Here is a 20,282-nt window from a genome sequence, read left to right as displayed (position 1 = left end):
TCAAGAATATATATACTTTATGGGGTCCCAGATCAATATTTCGAGGTGTTACATACGGAATGACTATATTAGTGTACCCCCCATCATATGGTGGTGGATGTAAAAATACAATCGCGGTGCTACAAAATAAGTTTATTAGATCGTCACAGTTGGCGAATCGTGAAACTATGCGTTTGAGCTCGGATATCAAGTATACTCTTCAGAGCCCTAGTGGGCGTGGTCCTCATTGCCTCGCATATGCCACGACATTATGTTCTCCGAACCTGTTGTATTATCCTTACGTTGCACTTTTTCTCCATCGCAGTCCACCAAACTTCTGAGGTATAAGTAAGTATTAACCTAATCACACTCCTGTTTAGCTAGCGGACTATCTTCGGTCGCTCTCGAAAGTGGCATTTCCAGTTCAGTTTCCTGTACAAGTTCACTCTAAGTAATTGAGTTTGTCGGGTATCGAAATCGTTCTGTTGTGGAAACGTGGTGCGTTAAATTGGCCCACCTTTGGCTTCCTTGTAAACAGGCAGATTTTAGTCTTCTCTGAGTTTATATTCAAACCCCTAGTTCTAGATTAGTCGTATTTCATTTTAAAGAACCTTTCACCATTTCCGCATAGCTGATTCGGATCCCTAATCCTTAGAGGTATTACAATATCGCCTGCGTAGCAGGCAGGTTCAAGTTCCTCCTCAGTAAGCATCCGTAATAGGTTCTTCATGTTGGTCACCCATAGGAGTGTCGATACAATGTCCCTCTGTGGCGTGCCCTGTGCCTCTTTTCCATTATCTTAATGTTACCGACCCCCACTTGACATAGGCTTGCTGCTTGCATCTGAGCAAATCAATGTATGTCTTTTTATTATTGTTTGCTTAGTATGGATATAAATATCGCCCTTGCCTCCTCCCAGGCTTTCAGAGTATATACAAGTTTTAGGCACGCTGTGATTGTATCGACTAGATGGGTCGCCAGATAGTCCGCCTCCTTTTGTAGTAACACCAAAAATATTCCAACAGATTCGGAGTACTTACATGATTGGGAGCCTCTCGAGGCTTCCTTTACCATAAAGTCCGGTGTCTTCGTGGGTCCTGTAGTATACAGTGGAAAATGCGTTTTCATCAAAAGCTTTAACATACCCTCCGTTTTACTGCTCTTATTCCCATATCGTATTCTAATATTTCAATTTGAACATGAGTTCTTAAGAAAATCATTTTTATCTAGGTGGCGCCATTAACGCTATCGACTTGTTCGCAGAAAACTCCACAGAAGGTATGTATTGCCACTCTGAACATCTTGCTGTATTCCTTGAGACATGTGTAATACACATCCCTATATGCTTTTTCTTTTTAACGACGTGCACTGTTACAAAGTCTGCGAAACTCTTTTCCAATGTTGCGAATCTCCCGGTCATCCAGGATTTTTCTTGCGCTGATTTCCTTTCTCGAAGAGTAATTCTGTTACATTGTCGTCAATGTCTTATGTGATTGGACAATTCAGAGTATCTTGCCCAAGTCTTCTTCTGAGTAGTCTTTGGACAGTTGGTATTCATCTTATTCCGGAAGCTTATCGGTTTCGGTACTGGTCGTGCTTTTCTATATCGATTAGAGCTGCAGAACATATTGTCAAATAACAAAGTTAGCGGTGTTACTAATATTAAGTGTTAATAGGCCGTTAGTATTCAAGAATTCTGCCAGGGCTTGGCGCTCCTATTAATGTTGGTACTACCCCACGAAATGTGGTGAGAGTTTGCATCGCACCCTATTTGTACATCTTTTCATTTCTGTTTCGTCTTCCTCACCAACCGTTGCAGCTCCGACGTAAGTGGTGGTGTAGGAGAGGCGAAAGGTAGATAAGCAAATCCAGGTATGCTCCACCGTCTCCACATCCCAGCACTGTTGTATTTGACGTTGACAACTCTGGAGAAAGAGATAATTTAAATTTTTATGACAAATAATGCAGGTCCTCGGCCGAGTTCCAGTGTTAGCATGGAAAATTTTGTACATTATATGGTCCAGTCCAGAAACTTTGTTCAGAGTCATCCATGGCTCCTGAATGAAGGCAATATGAATCGTGCCCTTACTAATATTCTCCATCAAAGCGTGTGTAGCCATCTCGCTCTGGTGAGGTTTATCTGGATGACCTCATTCATTAGTCCTCCGTACATGGGCTTTTTGGGAGTTTGCTCCCAGTTCGTTAGGATCTTTGCCTATCCTAGTCTTCCAAAGCTTATGTAAATGGGCTTCTTGTGAGTTGGTGATGGTCTCATCGTTGGCTCCCTGTTCGTTAGGCTACATTGAGATTCCTGTCACTGCAATGCCTGATGTTTCAATATTAGGATCTTTGCCTATCCTAGTCTTCCGAATCTTGAGAAAGTCGGAGATGGTTCGATCGTGGGTCTCTGTTTCTCGCCCTGCACTGCTTGATGTTTTAATATTAAGATCTTCGCTTGTCCTAGTCTTTCCATTATTGGGACAGTCGACGATGTTCGCGTCGTCAGCCCGCTGTTTGTTAGGCGGTATTGAGTCGCCTGCCTATCCTAGGCTTCCAATCTTCAAAAAGGCAAGATTGTCCCTTGGACTCATAATACACTATTCCTTCAGTTTTAGCCAAACTTGTCACGGCAACTTGATCAATGCCCACCACAAGGTGAATTCCTTCCTCCTTCTCCTCCCTGTAGAAGACCTCCCACTTCTCCGGGACCAATCCTTGGTTTTGCTATTTATAAATGAGCTTTCGGCAGTGGGTGATGTTCTAGCCGGCGGCCCCCTGTTCGTTAGGCTGCATTGTGTCTTCTGTCACTGCACTGTCTGATGTCTCAATATGAGGATCTTTACATATCCTAGTCTTCTGAATCTTGAGAAAGTCGGCGAAGAATCTTAAAATTTCATTAGGGTTTATTGAGTCTCTTGTCCATGCCTTGCATGATGTTTTAATCTTAGGATTTTTGCCTACCTTCTCAATATTAGGAAAATCGGTGATGTTCTCATTGTCGACCTCTTATTCGACTCCTGTCACAGCACTGCCTGATATATCAATATGAGGGTCTATGCCTGTCCTAGTCTTCCAAATCCTGAAAAAGACAGCTTTGATCCCGTAGAACGCCGTGTCTTTAGTCTTAGCCAAACTTGTCACGGAGACTGCTACAAGGAGAGTTCCTTCCTCCTTCTCCTCCTTGTGGAAGACCTTTCATTGCTCCGCGACCAAACCTTAGTTTTACACTTTTTACCCTCAAATTGGGATAGACACAGGAGGTCCTACGGATCTATAAAAATGTGGGATCCCAAGTGGTAGCTGTGAAATATGATTTTGAATGTAGATAACCAATAATTCGTGTGGTTCTGAACGAGACCCGTTGCCCTGAATATCTTGATAGTCACTTTCAAAACGCCTGACATTATAGGTCTCAAACAAAATCGTGCTCTAGCACTATACTGATATTACTTAAGGGTCCGCCCCCAAAACTCCCTTCAAACCGACCATGTTTGCCTACTATGGCAATAAATAATAGGTATTTGATAGTAGAAATCGAATTTGATATCAAATTTTGAGGCCAAGTGTTTGGGAGTCGTTTCACTCCATAATCTACCCCTAAACCAATGGCAATTGGGACTCAAATAAAAGAAAATAGAAAATAGAGCACGATGCTGATATTTTTCAGGGCTAAGTGCTAGGGTGGCCGCCCCACCCTACATACTCCTCAAACTGGACATATTTGTGGATTATGGCATAAAGGGGCTAAAATCTGATATCTGGCCAAGTGTTTCAGGGTCGTCTCACCTCATAAACTTCCCCTAAATCACATATATATACCGACTATAGCAATATGTAGCTCAAATGTGGTTTTTGGGTATAATGAATCTGATATCCAAAGGGCTTAGCAACTCTAATCCGCCACCAAAACCAAGAGAATAAATTAGAACTTACATCCAAACTTGAATGGGTGGACCCTCCCCTTACCTTACTTTCAAAAACGCCAGATCTCGAAGATGGGAGGGCCGATTTAATCAAAATTTAGTTTGTGTATAATAACTCAAAAACAGAAATTTGGTATCCGTATTTTCGATGGGTTATCTAAGGGAGCCGCGCCAACTCCAAAACCCGCAAAATGACAATATGGGTCTCAAATGAAAGGTATTTAGGACTAGAGCTCGAATCCGATATATAGGCGTCCACTTCACCCCCTAAAATGGCCCCATACCGGGTATATTTACCAACCACAGCAATATAAGGCTCAAATGAAAGGTATTTGGGAGTAGGGAACAAAAATGAAAGTTACATCTGGGCGAAATATCTGAAAGGCCGTACCAGGAGGGCGGACCCTCCCCCATACCCTAATTTTCAGAAACGCTAGATCTCGGAGATGAGTGGTGCCATTTAAGCGAAATTTTGTGTGCTCTCACATAGTACCCTAAAAATAAAAATTTGGTATCCAAATTTCGGATGTGGTACCTAGAGAGGCTGCCCCACCCTAAAACCTACCAAACATATATTTACACCAATCACGACAATATGGGACTCAAATGAAAGGTATCTAGGATAAGAAAACGCATCTGATATCCAATTGTCGGACCAAGTGTTAGGGGGACCACCCCAAGCCCCAAAACACCCTTAAATCGGACATATTTACCGACCATGGCAATATGGGACTCAAATGAAAGGTATTTGCGAGTAGAATACGAATCTGATATCCAAATGTGGGACCACATTTCTGGGGGTCCACCCTTCCCCAAAACACCCCCCAAACTGGACTTATTTACCGACCATGGGAATATGGGACTTAATGTATAATGTATAATACGAATCTGATATCCAAATATGTGACCAAGTATTTGGGGGCCGCCTCTCCCCAAAAACATCCCCCAAAGGGAACAAATTTACGACCATAGCAATATTTAGGAAAAGTGTCTATGGGGCCACGCCACCCCCACAACACCACCCAAATAGTAAGTATTTTCTGACTATTGCAATATGAGGGTTTTTAAAGTGGAACACGAATCCGATATGTATTTTCAAGGCCAACTCACTAAGTGGCCGCCCATCCCACAAAACACCCCCCAAAAGCCGGTCATGTTTGCCGACTATGGAAATATGGGGCTCAAATTAAAGGTATGTGGGAGTAGACCACGTATCTGATATCAACTAGCGGACGTCCCACCACCATAACAACCCCCCAAATAGGACGTATTTGCTCACCAAGACAATTTGGCTCTTAAAAAGAGTGGAACTAAATATTCATAGTTTTTAGGGCCAATACCCCAAAACGGACATATTTGCTGACTTTTGCAATAAGGAGTTTAAATGAGATTAGAAAACGAATTTGATATCCAATTTTGAGGGCAATGGCAATATGGAGTTCAAATAAATGATATATAGACATATGAGAATAGAGCACGTTGCTGATATATTTTCCGGGCTTAGTGTTTGGGGGACCACCCCAATCCCCAAAGCACCCCTAAATCGGGCATATTTACCGACCATGTCAATGTCGAGCTTAAATGAAAGGTATTGGGGGTAGAGCAAAGGGGTCCACACCTTTTCCAAAATACCCCACAAACAGCAATTTTTTACTGACCATTGCAATATGGGGCTCAAATAAAGGTATTTGGGAGTAGAATACGAATTTGATATCCAAATGTAGGACCATGTATTTAGGGCATCACCCCTTTCCCAACACCGCCCCAAAGGGAAAACATTTTTCGAGCATGCCAATATGTGGCTCAAATGAAAGGTATTTGAGATTAGAAAACGAATTTGATAACCTATTTTGGGGCCATGTGTTTGGGGGACGCCTCATCCTGTAAACTCCTCTTAAGCCAGTGACAATATGGGGTTTAATTAAATGGTATTTCAGAGAAGAGCACGATGCTGATATTTCTCCAGGGCCAAGTATCTGGCCCTCTCCCCCGAAAACACCACTAAATCAGACATCATGAGAATATCGGACTGAAATGAAGTATTTTAAGAATGGAGTACTGCTTACATCCAAACTTAAATTCGTAGACCAATAAAGATCATATGGGATTCAAATAAAGGCACTTATATTGTTAAACTCTTAGTCAAGTTAGCATGGAATTTCACTAAAAGATTTTCGAAAATAAATATTCCAAGGAAACTTTTGTTCCATATAAAGTAAAAGAAGGCGAGCGGAGCGGGCCCGGGTCAGCTAGTTTAAAATAAAAATTACTTAATTCTAAGTAAAAAATCTTTCACCGAAGAAATCGTTTCCTTAAAAACTTTAGCAAGGATCTTTAAAGTAAAAACAAAAATTTTTCCAGTGTAGAACATATAAATATGTGCGCATTTGTTGTTAATACGTCATTTAAGTGTTTCCCAAAGGAACAACTGTTCCCAGGCAATACACATTAGTTCATACTTAGAAATATATTTCAAAGTCTATGGGACATTTACAAGCTCTTGAACTTTAGACAATGGGAATATCGTCCCTGGGAACAGATAGATATTAAGTAAGAAAAGTCAAACTAAATGCAGTTTCCTAGCATTTGTTATTGACATTTTTCTTATATTTGCTGTACAACAATCTGGTTTTGCATGTTTTTCATATCTGAATAGAAAATTAAACGGATTCCATTGGATTGCATGGAAAACGAAACGAATGTTCCTATTGCATCTAGCTTTGTTGTTGTCATTATAAAAATCCTGTTGTTGGTTTTCTTCAGCACACGGGTACAACTGTTTTAAACACTTTTCGTGATATGCACACATTATCAGGCTAATTTAAGTATCCTTGTCTGTATGCCAAAATACTTTAACATACTTCTCATTGTAAACGACATAGAAAAACAGAGAATAGAAAACGGAACAGTAAAAATATTTTTCTTTCTTTTTAGGTCAAAAACCACCCCTTTTTGGTTTAAACTTAACGTTGGCCAACTTATAGTTCCATCGTAGTAGCCTAGAACGTGGATGTGAACATTACGCCAACATGATGACGACTATGCCTTATTCGCACTTTGTGGGAATAGTTCAACTTGTCTGATAGACCAATAACAACTGTGAAGTTTTCATAGCTGTAGACGGAAGGATTTGATGCGTTTTTCCTTCATCTGGATTAGAATGTGTTTGTAAATAGCGACACAGTAAAACACTCTACACTTTACCAATGCTGTGCTTTAAAACTCTCTCTCGCTCTCACTCACACACACAGAAAATTGAAAAAATTGCGTATATATAAATTTTCCTATTCTAGGATTTCTTTTAGCTTTTTCTGTTGATGACGGTTCTTATGTCATGATGAATGCATTGCACGAACCTTAAGATTCGTCCCCTACCCCATTCACATACTTTTTGTCAGGGGATGCAGAATGTGCATGTCCTTTATCCTTGCTGTACATATTGTCAAACTCAAGATTTATTTTGGGGTGCTAGCAACAATTAGGTGTCTGACTCTTAGGCATGCCATCTTAAGACAGGCGAAATGCAATAAATTAACCATCACCCGTGGAAGAGCCACAACTACCACCAGGATACGTATAACAATACCAACACAAAAACAAACATCAGAAACAGAAGTAAAAGGACGAAAACCCATTTTCGGAATTACGAATACAATTCAAAGACAAATCCCTAGAAGTGGAATAAAACAGGACGATGAGAAAAAAAGAAACACCCAGCAACAACAAACGAATAATTGGATGGATGGATGGAAATACAATCCTGCGCAATAGAGTCAGTGAGTAAGTATGGAGGACCCATAAGCCTCTTTTCGAGCCATTTGGCGTTACAGCAACGATGTGTTCTCATACTGGAAAGCAGCATAACATCATACAAAAAAATGACAGAGGAATGTGTATGCTGGCATTTGCAAATTCGAGGAGGGGTTGGAAATGACCTTTTTTCCGTTCCACTTTTTTTCTTCTTCTGTATATATATCAAAATAATTTACTTATATCATAAAACAAATATCGGCACAAATACACACATGCCCAATTTCGCCACGAAACTATTGAGAATTTCCCAAATGGGAGAAAAAGGCTCTATTCGCAAATTTATATGCCCTTGTTACGAAACATTTCCTATGAGATAAACGACATAATATCGAAAACGACACCACAGACACAGTTATTAAGGAATAGAATTGGAAACCGTTTGCTAAAGATGTGATGCGAATTTGTAAAAAAACAGATAAAAAATGATTGGCACTAACTAGCCGCGTCTGACGCACTGCGCTGCAAGAAATTAAATTTCGTCGTTAAAGTGCATAAAACATAGAATGTGTAAGGACAAAATATACCTGGTTAATCTAATCCTCAATTCTAGATCAGAGCATTGAGGAGAAAAATGTTTCCCAAAATATTGACACTAATACGCGTTAAAGCTATTAGACTTCATCTCAGCTAAAAATAAGAACGCGCGCAGCATTATATTTCGCAAACAAATCGACATCATCGATATACGTTCTTACTGCGATCGGTTTTATGTCCCGGAACTATCCTGCCTTCCCAGAGGATGGTCACTACCCCGATCCACACGCAAGTATCAAGATTACAGGGACCGGGGAGCGGACTATGAGGTCGTATGTGGTGCAAACCAATTCTCATCAACGTCAAGAACTGCATCGCCGCCAATACCATCCCCCTCCCCCACTCCAACTCTTCTACGGCCACACTCACCACTTCAGCTAACACAACATTCAACCCCCACTTCCTCGTCACCGCGGGGCCTACAACAATTACAGAATACGACTCGGCAACCACGGTTAACCACCCCATCGCCAACATCGCACAGTGTCCCGGTGGACAAAAATTCAAAAATCGAAAATGGTTATGAAATTTTGTACTCATCTTTTAAAAACCCCTTCAAATAAGATAATTAAAAAAAAAGCAGGTAAAAATGTGTTAAGTTCGGCCGTGCCGAAATTTGGATCCCCACCACCATGAATAAATTAACCATCCGCTTTTATAACAACTCCACTACCATATCCATTGTGATATGCAAATCGGGGTTGGTCTGGACCGTATTTGATTAAGGTCCCGAGAACTTTTATACAATTCACATTTTCAGCGAAATCGGGCAACAAATCCGTTTTTTATGGAATTATGACCCTCAAATGGAAGGTCGGTATACATGTCAGCTATACCTAAATATAGTCTGATATGAACCATGTGCTGATCGGATGACGGAAGGCTTAATACAAGTCATTGTGTCAAATTCCAGCGAAATCGGGTTGTAAATGCGGTTTTTATGGACTTTAGACCCTTAATCGGAAGATCGGTCCATACGGTAGCTATATCGAAATGTAGTCCAATCTGACTCATATTTGGGTCGAATGTCGGGAGGGTTAAAACAACTCGCCATTTTAAACTTCTGCGAAATCGGGTAACATTTACGGCTTTTATGGGCTTAGGATCCTTAATCGACAGATCGGTCTATATGGCAGCTATATCTAAATATACTCCGATCTGAACCATATTGCGGTCGGATGTCGGAAGGCTTAGAACAACTCACCATTTTAAATTTCAGCGAATCTAAATATAATCAATTCTGACATATTTAAGTCGGATTTTGGCAAACCACTTCCTGTTTAAAATTTCAGCGAAATCGGACAAAAACTGCGGTGTTTATGGGCTTAAGACCCTAAATCGCCAGATAGGTCTATATGGGAGCTATATCAATAAATCGTCCGATTTGGCGCATTGAAGAACTTAACCTGCATATGGAAAAAATACGAGTCCGTGCTAAATTTCAGTTCAATATCTGAATTTTTAAAGTGATTACAACTGACGGACACGCGAACGGATGTACAGACACACGGAAATCGTTCAATCGTCTTAGAATTTTTGCGACGATCAGAAATATATGTTCTTTATAGGGTCGGAAATGGATATTACGATGTGTTGCAAACGGAATGACTAAATGAATATACCTCCTATCCTTAAAAAAATGTCAAGGTTTACGAAAGAGCTGTCAGTTGGCAGATTGCAACACAAGGGTTGTCCAATCCTGAAATATAAAAGACCCTGCAAAAGAACTGCATTTTTGAGCACTCAAAACATCGATTTGAAAAGTCATCCACCGTTTAGTCCTGACTTGGCACAGAATGACTTCTTTTTATTCCCGTACGTAAAAAATAAAATGAGGCTAAAATTTTGCATGTGGCGTTCCGTTATGATTTTCAACAACAGTACCAAATACAGTCCAAATCGGTCTATAACCTGATATAACTCCCATATAAACCGATCTAACTATTTGACTTTTTGAATCCTTACAAGCCGTAGTTTTTGTCCGATTTGGCTGAAATTGTGTTCTGCTACGACTTCCTATGCCAAATATGGTCTATAACCTGATATAGCTCCCATTTAAATCGGTCTTTCGATCATTCTTGTTCTGTTCCTAGAACCTTTCGTTGTACACATAGACATTGCGGCCGTTGTTATATATTTCGAAAGGTGGTGAAAAATCTCTCGACAATTTTATTGCCCTGCTAATGCCCACATTGTTGTGCCTACTGGCTCTGTAGGTAATTTTTACATAGATCGATATTTTATGAAAAATCCCTATGGAATTTAAATAGAGACACGCATCTCTATTTGCCTACTGGTCAATATCTCAATCAAGAACTTGCATAAATTTGGCTGTGTCTACATTTTTTTCATTTGGTCTACCTATGAAAGACAGACGTTTCCATTCCACTTACCTACTGGTCAATATTTCATTCAAGAACCATCCTTCATTTCATATGTTTGTGCCAAAACTACTAACAGTCAGCAGTCAGCTATCCCCGGCACGGAATAGCTGTAAGCAGCACGCAGGCTGGAACATTGAGGTCTGATCTGTGTGGTATTCATTGCTGTTACGAGAAGCTTAGCTGCGAGCAACCGGGCGCGTCCACAGGTTGCGGATAGTGGAATGTTCCATACGGAGTAGCAGCAACGGCAGTCGCGGACACTCAGCGGTATTGAGCGGAGAGGGCACGCGGCACCGGCTCTTGCACAAACACTGAGTGCCTATTATGCTCGATATGACAAGGCGAGTTATTGGCGCCTTTAAATAACCAATGGACCGGAACGAGCTTGCTCCTCTACAAGAGCATGGCGAGGATCGCCACCTCCACATGCCAATGTGGTTACAACAACAACAGTGTTTGCTATTTTCAGCAGATTTTTTCTCTGAGAGTAAGGGTTTGTTTGTTTTCTCAGAGAAGACTTAAATCTGCCTGTTTGCGGGAAGACGATGGTTAGCAAATTTGACGTGTCACGAGTTTCTAGTTCCAGGAAACTGAACTGGAAGACTCACATTCTGAAGCATACTGAGAATGGTCACAGATAATAGGCACTATATTAACTTGAAATGGGACTTGAATTCGTGAATAGTCCACCGGATCTACAGGAACGTGATTAGACTAATACTAACTTATGCCTCAGTAGTTTTGTGGACTGCGATGGAGGACCACGCCTACTAGAACACTGAATTCTATGGCTTTTCTAGATATCAGCCAATGCGACTAAGAGACTTAAGGTGATGAGATGGTTTGGTGTTAATGCGAGAATGTAAAGTGTGAACATCTTTACGGACAGTGAAATATCGGGTGAGATCACGGATGGTCTTAAAGTTTAAAATGGGAGATAAACGCCTCCCTTCTATAGGTAGCAAGATCACCATTGTTTGGGCACCGGGCTAAAGCCGAGATATGTGGAATGAAAGAAAAGACCTTTGCTCGTGAAGGCCTAAAACTACCATCAGTGACCTTCGTTAAGCTGAAGACTTTCGAGCGGGACGCTGTCCGAGTTAATGGCGTATGCGACGAAGGCCATTATAGCACTGTGAAGCTGTGAAACGGTCGGTATAGAAAACCAAAAATTCAATGGGAAGATCCCAATAGTTAGAAGACTAATACTGAAAGGAAGTAAGAAGGGCATCAATATAACTTTCGGCATCATTACGCAGTTGGGATTCGGTTTTCATTGAACTTAAACTTGAATCGAACAGCACTCACTGATATGTGAGAAGTTTCACCCAAGTTCCTTAATGGAATGTTTTTGATCAAATTGGTAAAATATCTTTGATTGTTGGAGAATATGCATGTATTACTCGAATATTGACATTATTAGAGAATAGTTCGATGTTTTCTACATATATATATATATATATATATATATTTATATATATATATATATATATATATGTTAAGGTGCCTAATGATGTTCTCTTTTGTTAGGATATGTTAATACCTCAATTTGCAGAAATGTGTAAATCAAGTTTTATTTGTATCAAATGTTTCTTATAAACAAAATCTATTGAAATTAGTCTATGGCCGACTGTGGTATAATTAAAATGGAAACAGATTAAACAAATGTGTGTCATTAAAATGAAAATTAGTTCGGTCATTGACTTTTATTGTGGAAAGATAATACATTTTGTTAGTTGACACTTCCGTATTTATATTTTGAGCTAGATTTTTTATACCCACCACCATAGAATGGAGGTTTATTTATTTAGTCATTCCGTTTGCAACACATACACACACGAAATATCCATTTCAGACTCTACTATATATATATATTTCTGAACGTCGTAAAATTCTAAGACGATTTAACGTTTAAAATGGAGATTTAGGCGATTTAGGGAGCCCGTTAAAACCGCATTTTTTGTCCGATTTTGCTGAAATTTGAAACAGGAAGTTGTACTAAGGGCCCCAATATTCAAACCGATTAGACTCTACAGCGTTTTAAAATGGAGACACTAGAGTTGAAATTTTGAACAGACTCGTATTTCTTCCATACGCAGGTTAAAGTCTTGTATGGGTCAAATCGGAACATATTTACATATAGCTGCCATATAGACCGATATGCCGGTTTAGGGTCTTAAAACCGTAACAGGCGTATTTTTTATTCGATTTCGATGAAATATTAAAGGTCAATTGCTTTAAGCCTCCCAATGTTCGACTCAAATATGGTTAAGATCGGACCATATTTAGATACAGCTGTCATATAGACCGATCTGCCAATATAGGGTCTTAAGCCCATAAAAGCCGCAATTAATATCCGATTTCGTAGAAATTTGAAACAGTTGGTTTGATTAAAACCTCCGGATATCCGACTCAAATATGTCTCAGATCGGTATATATTCAGATATAGCCGCCATATAGAGCGATCTGCCGATTAAGGGTCTTGAGCCCATAAAAGCTTCATTTATAACCCGATTTCGCTGAAACTTAAAACCGTGAATTATTTTAAGCCTTCCGTCTTTACACCTAAATATGGTTCAGATCAGTCTATATTCAGAATGGGCTGCCATAAGACCGATCTGCCGATTAAGGGTCTTGAGCCCATAAAAGCTGCATTTACAACCTGTTTTCGCTGAAACTTAAAACAGAAAGTTGTTTTAAGCCTTTCGTCATCGCACCTAAATATGGTCCAGATCAGTCTTTATTTAGATATAGCTGCCATGCAGACTGATCTTCCAATTTAGGGTCTCAATCCCATAAAAAGCGGATTTTTGCCCGATTTTGCTGAAACTGTGACTTGTATAAGATTTCTCGGGACCTGAATGAAATATGTTCAGAATAGGGACTCCATTTGCATATTGTTATGGATATAGTGGTGGAGTTGTTATAAAAGTGGATAGTTAATTTATCCATGGTGGAGGGTATCCAAAGTTTGGCACGGCCGAACTTAATCCATTTTTACTTGTTTAAAACCAATATCAAGCGTTTGTTATGAATACAAATTTTAAAAATCATTATGAGTTTGCTTTATTAGTATCAATATAACTTGGATCGTATGTAATGTTCACTGAAATGCCAAAAAAAAACATAACAAGGATAGGTTATTGATTTATTGACAACAATCAACTATTTACCTATGCCCCACAAAGGGATAAAATTAGATGAATGATGTCTTACATAACATACATTTCGCAAATTCTGGGACTGTTAGCAGATTTAAACATTTATTTAAATTTTTTAGCTAAAAACAAAGTTGACTTAATGTGAATTTATAAAATGTATTTTTTGAAGTAAACATTTCACTTTTATTTATTTATGTTTTCATACCCACCACCGAACGAATGAAGATATTCGCTTGAAATTTTGAACAGAGACTTCTTGTTGATTTAGGTCGTTGGGGATTACCTTATTGGTTCAAATTTGGGCCTTATCGTGTCAGATTTGGATATAGCCCCATAGCAACCGATCTACCGATTTCAGTTCTTGAGCCACTAGAAGCCGCCGTTGTTGTACAATTTGGCTGAAATTTTGCACGAAATGTTCTTTAAGGACTTCTAATAATCGTGCCAAGTGTGGTCCAAATCGGTCATTTACCCGATATAGCTCCCATGTAAACTTATCTCCCGACTTAATATCTTAAGTCCCTGGAAGTCGCAATTGTGACCCGATTTGGGTAAAAGTTTGCTCGGTATGTATAGTTATTACTTCACACACCCATGATAAGTAATTTATACGTACCACCGAAGAATGGGGGTATATTCATTTTGTCATTCCGTTTGCACCACATCAAAATATCCATTTCCGACCCTATAAAGTGTATATATACTTGATCGTCGTATAAGTCTAAGGCGATCTAGCCATGTCCATCCGTCTGTCTGCTCGGAATGTATAGTCACGAAGACGATCGTCTTCAAAAATAGGAATATTGAGCTAAAACTTTGCACAGATTCTTTTTTTGTCCATAAGCAGGTTAAGCTCGAAGATAGGCTATATTGAACTATATCTTGATATAGCCCCCATACAGACAGATCCGCCTATTTAAGGTCATAGGCCCATAAAAGCCAAAGTTATTATCCGATTTTGCAAAAATTTGAGACAGTGAGATTTGTTAGGGCCTTCAAGATTTGGATATAGCTGCCATTTAGACCGATCCGCCGATTTAAGGTCTTGGGCCTATAAAAGGCGCATTTATTGTCCGATTTTGCCAACATTTGGGACAGTGAGTTGTGGTAGGCTCGTCGACATCCTTCTTCCATTTGACTCAGATCGGTCTATATTTGGATATAGCTGCCATATAGACCGATCTCACTATTAAGGTTTTGGGGCCAAGAAAGGCGCATTTATTTTCCGATATCTCCGAAATTTGGGACAGTGAGTTGTGTTAGGCTCTTTAGATTCGGATTTAGCTGCCATATAGACCGATTTCTCGATTTATGGGTTTGGACCCATTAAAAGCGCTTTTATTATCCGATGTCGCCGAAATTAGGGACAGGGAGTTGTGTTAGGGCCTTCGACAGCGCTCTTTCCGATCGACCGGTCTCTCGATTTAAGGTTCTGGGCCCATAAAAGGCGCATTTATAATCGCCTAAATAATGTCGCCGAAATTTGGGACATTGAGTTGTGTTAAGCCCCTCGACATACTTCCGCAATATGTAACAGATCGGTTCAAATTTGAATATAGCTGCCATATAGACCGATCTCTCTATTTAAGGTCGTGCGCCCACAAAAGGCGCATTTATTGTCCGATGTTGCCGAAATTTGGGACAGTGAATTGTGTTAAGCCCCTCGACATACTTCTGCAATATGGCACAGATTGCTTCAGATTTGCCATACAGACCGATCTCTCGATTTAAGGTTTTGGGCCCATAAAAAGCGTATTTTTTGCCCGATTTCGCCGAAATTTGGGTCAGTGAGTTCTGTTAGGCCTTTCGACATTCTTCTTCAATTTGGCCCAGATCAATCAAGATTTGCATATAGCTGCCATGTAGACCGATATCTCGATTTAAAGTCTTGGCCTCATAAAAAGACGCATTTATAACCCGATTTCACTGAAAGTTGACACATTGACTAATGTTAGGATTCTCGACATCCGTGCCTTATATGCTTCAGATCGGTTTATTTTTAGATATAACTACAAAAAGACCAATATTTTGTTATACACAATTGAACAATGCCCTGTACTTATTAGTATTTGGTCCAAATCGAAACCTATTTCGATATAACTACTATGGGGCATAAGGTATGTATTTTTAATTGGATTTTGACGAAAGGTGGTTTACATATATACCCGAGGTGGTGGGTATCCAAAGTTCGGCCGGCCGAACTCAACGCCTTTTTACTTGTTATAACTTCTAAACGAATACAGAAACCTTTGCTATATAAAGGTATTAATTTTGGCAACTTTAGCAGTAACTATTTTTTAAAGATAGGATTAAATATAAAAAAATTTTAAAATATTTATGACACTTTTAGTGTACTTTCAACTTTTTTTCATCTGTAAGCAGCAGAAACTGTTACCTGTTTCAGCTAAAAATTACTGCTGTTCCAACTTCAGAAGATTTTTTGTTGTTTTTAGCAAACATTTTTGCTTTTTTTATTAACAAATTTCTCTTAGTGTACAAAAACTTCATTTCTAGACCTAATTGTTTAGTTATTTCTTTTTTGTTCTCCCTAATTCACTTGAATTGCCCACCCTTTCAAACATCGCCTTGGGGCAAACTATCATGCATTTCACTGTAATTATTTTCAGATTACCTAGAAATACTTTCAAATCACATGGAATTATTTACAATGCCGCAGCACAGTTGTTATTTCCTATTGGAAAATTTTTAATTTCAAAAAAATAGACAAAACTAAATATATATATTAGACTATATCGTACATTTATGATGATACAACTGAACACGATTCTGAAAATCAAAGAAAAATATGTTCCAATTTCCAGAAAAATCGGCTGATAAATACGCATAAGAATTCCTAACTTAGAATTTTATTCTAGATGTTGTTTTTTAGTATGTAGAGCGCACATCAAGTCGTTTGCTGGCTTAGGTGTATGTCCATAGTGGTATGGATCGGATTTATATCCGCACCCTATATTAATCATGTAAGGTTAGAATATCTAGAAGATGTCTCGATTGAAGAATGTCAAAGAACGGTTTCAGGGGACCGGTCCTGGATGGGGTAGGATGACGGTTATCTGCGAAGGCCAAGAATCATAAGGTGAATATTGACCAGATACTAAAGTAGAGAAGAAATGTTGAGGAAAAGGTCAGAAGGAAAAGTCTTTTGTTAGGCTTGCGACCAGAGAGAGGTCCACTGCCAGTCACCTGTCTCCGGCAGATTCTCATCTTTGTATGTCTGCTAAGGCTTTAGGCACAGAGCAGCTGTGCCCCTCGCAATATCATCTAGTGCAAAAAGAAGTTCTTTTGCCTTTGAACATGTGCGGAAACGAAGATCACGCTTAGACTGTGAGAGTCAAGAACATGACGTTCCTCAAACTAAGGACATTCTTTTATTTTGGTGCAGCGTAGCTGTATGATAAAAGCAACGGAACGGATTATGTTTCTTTGTTAATGGAAAGGGCTTCTTTGGGCTGGGGTACCTCGCTATCCCAGGATTCGGGGAATGGCAGGAGTCTTCATTCAAATCCTTGGAAATAAGGACTTATTTAGTCTTCTAGACGAGTAAAGCGTCTTGCAGACGTCTTTCAGACGAAATCTTCGCAATCGTGAATGCATTGGGGACGATGTGGATGCATGAGCGGCTGTCTGATTGTAAAACGGCGCTGGAGGCTGTAGCGTCAAGCCTTGTGAGGTCGGGACCGGTTTGGAGTAATTGTTTATTCTAACCATGGTAATGAATGTCAAGATCTACTGAGTCCGGGCAGTTAGCAAGCAGTGGAGGGTAACGAGGCGATACACCAGTTAGCCAGAAATGGATCGCTGATACGTGCCGATCGTGCTACTAATTCAATGAACTCTTCCCTGTGTAAGGTTCTTGGTATGGTAGAAGACTTCTATGATAAGCAGGCGTTGCAGGGTGGCAAGGCCCTGAGCCCGAGTTTTTCGCTGAACAGGATGTCACTTATTCTGTGGCTGAAGAGGCATAGCCACCATAGCTCAGAGATAAGCAAGTCCGCCTTTGACGCTGAATGGGGGAGAAGAGCCTCGGACTGCTTATGGGAATTCTTTCTGGTCCTGGTCGTTGACGTCGCGTTTATTCTAAGCATGGGAATGACTGTTAGGAGTGCGGATAACAAGGCTACCCATCAGTTAGCCAGAAATGGATCGCTGATGAGTGACAATCGCGCTACTAATTCAGTGAATGCTTCCCTGTGTGAGGTTCTTGGTACGGTGGAAATCTTCTACGATAAACTGGTGTAGCAGGGAGACCAATGCCCAGAGCCCAGGATGTCATTTATCCTGTGGCTTAAGAAGCGGAGCCACCTTAGTTCAGAGATAAGCATGTCCGCCTTTGACGCTGAAAGCCTATGTTCAAATCCCGGCGAAAACAACAGAAAAAATGTTCAGCGGTGGATTCTTCTCCTAGTGCCGGCGATATATATGAGATATTTACCTTAGGATATCAGCCGTGTAAACTTTTCATCTGGCTGATCCTTGCATCATCATATTCTAACCATGGAAATGACTGTCAGGGTCACAGGGTCCCGGGCCAAAAGGTGTGGCGGGATGAGTGCCGATCGTGCTACTGCTTCATTGAACTTTTCCTAGGTACAGTGGAAGCCCTCTACGATAAACGTGGGTGCCGTGAGGCCTAGTTTTTCACGGAACAGGATGCCGCTTGTCCTGTGACTGAAGAGGCAGAGCCACCATAGTTGAGAGATAAGCACAACCGACTTTGACGCTAAACGCCTAGATTCAAATCCCGATGAAAACATCAGGTAAACCGCCGTGTAAACATCTTTACTAAGTGGTGTCGCTCTGCGGCAATGAGCCTAACATGTATCTTTAATGAAATGTTCATGGGCAAATTTGCAATTTTGGGGAAGCAGAGCCTTCGACCCCCGATAGGAATTCTGGCTGGTCCTTGCAACATTAGGTCGTTGGCTTTGCGCTGGACACAACAGAGATGAAGGTTTGCAGGGCCTTTTGTGTCATTGCCCCGCAATAGCTTGGGTCATGAACGAACACCTATTTTTGCGCCAGAATTCCTTTTAGTCGTGACAGAAGTGGCCTACTGGACGAAGCTCTCGCCTATGGGAGCTACCCTTTGCCCTTGTGCGTTTGATTCCCCTTCCTTTCTTATTTCTTTCTACGAATGTGCACCTACTAGAAGAAGGAGTTGGATATGGATCAATCTACTTTTGTGCCAAGCAATAGCTTGGGTCATGAACGAACACCTATATTTGCGCCAGAATTCCTTTTAGTCGTGACAGAAGTGGCCTACTGGCCGAAGCTCTCGCCTATGGGAGCTACCCTCTGGTCTTATGCATTTGATTCTCCTACCTTTCTTATTTTTTTATACCCTCCACCATAAGATGGGGGGTATACTAATTTCGTCATTCTGTTTGTAACTACTCGAAATATTCGTCTGAGACCCCATAAAGTATATATATTCTTGATCGTCACGACATTTTATGTCGATCTAGCCATGTCCGTCCGTCTGTCCGTCCGTCCGTCCGTCCGTCCGTCTGTCCGTCCGTCCGTCCGTCTGTCTGTCGAAAGCACGCTAACTTCCGAAGGAGTAAAGCTAGCCGCTTGAAATTTTGCACAAATACTTCTTATTAGTGTAGGTCGGTTGGTATTGTAAATAGGCCATATCGGTCCATGTTTCGATATAGCTGCCATATAAACCGATCTTGGGTCTTGACTTCTTGAGCCTCTAGAAGGCGCAATTCTTATCCGACCAGAATGAAATTTTGCACGACGTATTTTGTTATGATATCCAACAACTGTGCCAAGTATGGTTTAAATCGGTTCATAACCTGATATAGCTGCCATATAAACCGATCTTGGGTCTTGACTTCTTGAGCCTCTAGAGTGCGCAATTCTTATCCGATTGGAATGAAATTCTGCACGACGTGTTTTGTTATGATATCCAACAACTGTGCCAAGTATAGTTCAAATCGGTCCATAACCTGATATAGCTGCCATATAAACCGATCTTGGGTCTTGACTTCTTGAGCCTCTAGAGGGCACAATTCTTATCCGATTGGAATGAATTTTTGCACGACGTGTTTTGTTATGATATCCAACAACAGTGCCAAGTATGGTTCAAATCGGTTCATAACCTGATATAGCTGCCATATAAACCGATCTTGGGTCTTGACTTCTTGAGCTTCTAGAGGGCGCAATTCTTATCCGATTTGGCTGAAATTTTGCATGACGTATTTTATTTTTACTTTCAACAACTGTGTCAAATAAGGTTCAAATCGGTTCATAACCTGATATAGCTGCCATATAAACCAATCTGGGATCTTGACTTCTTGACCCCTAGAGGTCGCAATTATTATCCGATATGCCTGAAATTTTGTACGACGGATCCTCTCATGACCATCAACAAACGTGTTTATTATGGTCTGACTCGGTCTATAGCCCGATACAGATCCCATATAAATCGTTCTCTCTATTTTACTTCGTGAGCCCCAATG

The 20,282-nt window shown here is 40.4% G+C and overlaps 1 protein-coding gene across 7 annotated transcripts in view; it reads right to left on the bottom strand.

Annotated features, from left to right (window-relative positions):
* Positions 1-20,282, bottom strand: part of LOC106088019 (uncharacterized) — a 213,908-nt gene that overhangs the window by 21,862 nt on the left and 171,764 nt on the right. Inside the window, exon 1 of one of the 7 annotated variants that reach the window (XM_059368496.1) lies at positions 16,190-16,212. The exons of the other annotated variants lie outside the window; for them this stretch is intronic. The gene's annotated coding sequence lies outside the window, so the exon portion shown is untranslated. Of the gene's footprint in view, positions 1-16,189; positions 16,213-20,282 lie in introns of those variants that run through there. 7 annotated transcript variants of the gene reach the window in all.

Source organism: Stomoxys calcitrans, chromosome 5 (genome assembly GCF_963082655.1).
Source record: "Stomoxys calcitrans chromosome 5, idStoCalc2.1, whole genome shotgun sequence".
NCBI classification, from domain to species: Eukaryota; Metazoa; Arthropoda; class Insecta; order Diptera; family Muscidae; genus Stomoxys; species Stomoxys calcitrans.
The sequence above is the reverse complement of the archived record's forward strand: the minus strand, read 5'-3'. Positions and strand labels throughout refer to the sequence as shown.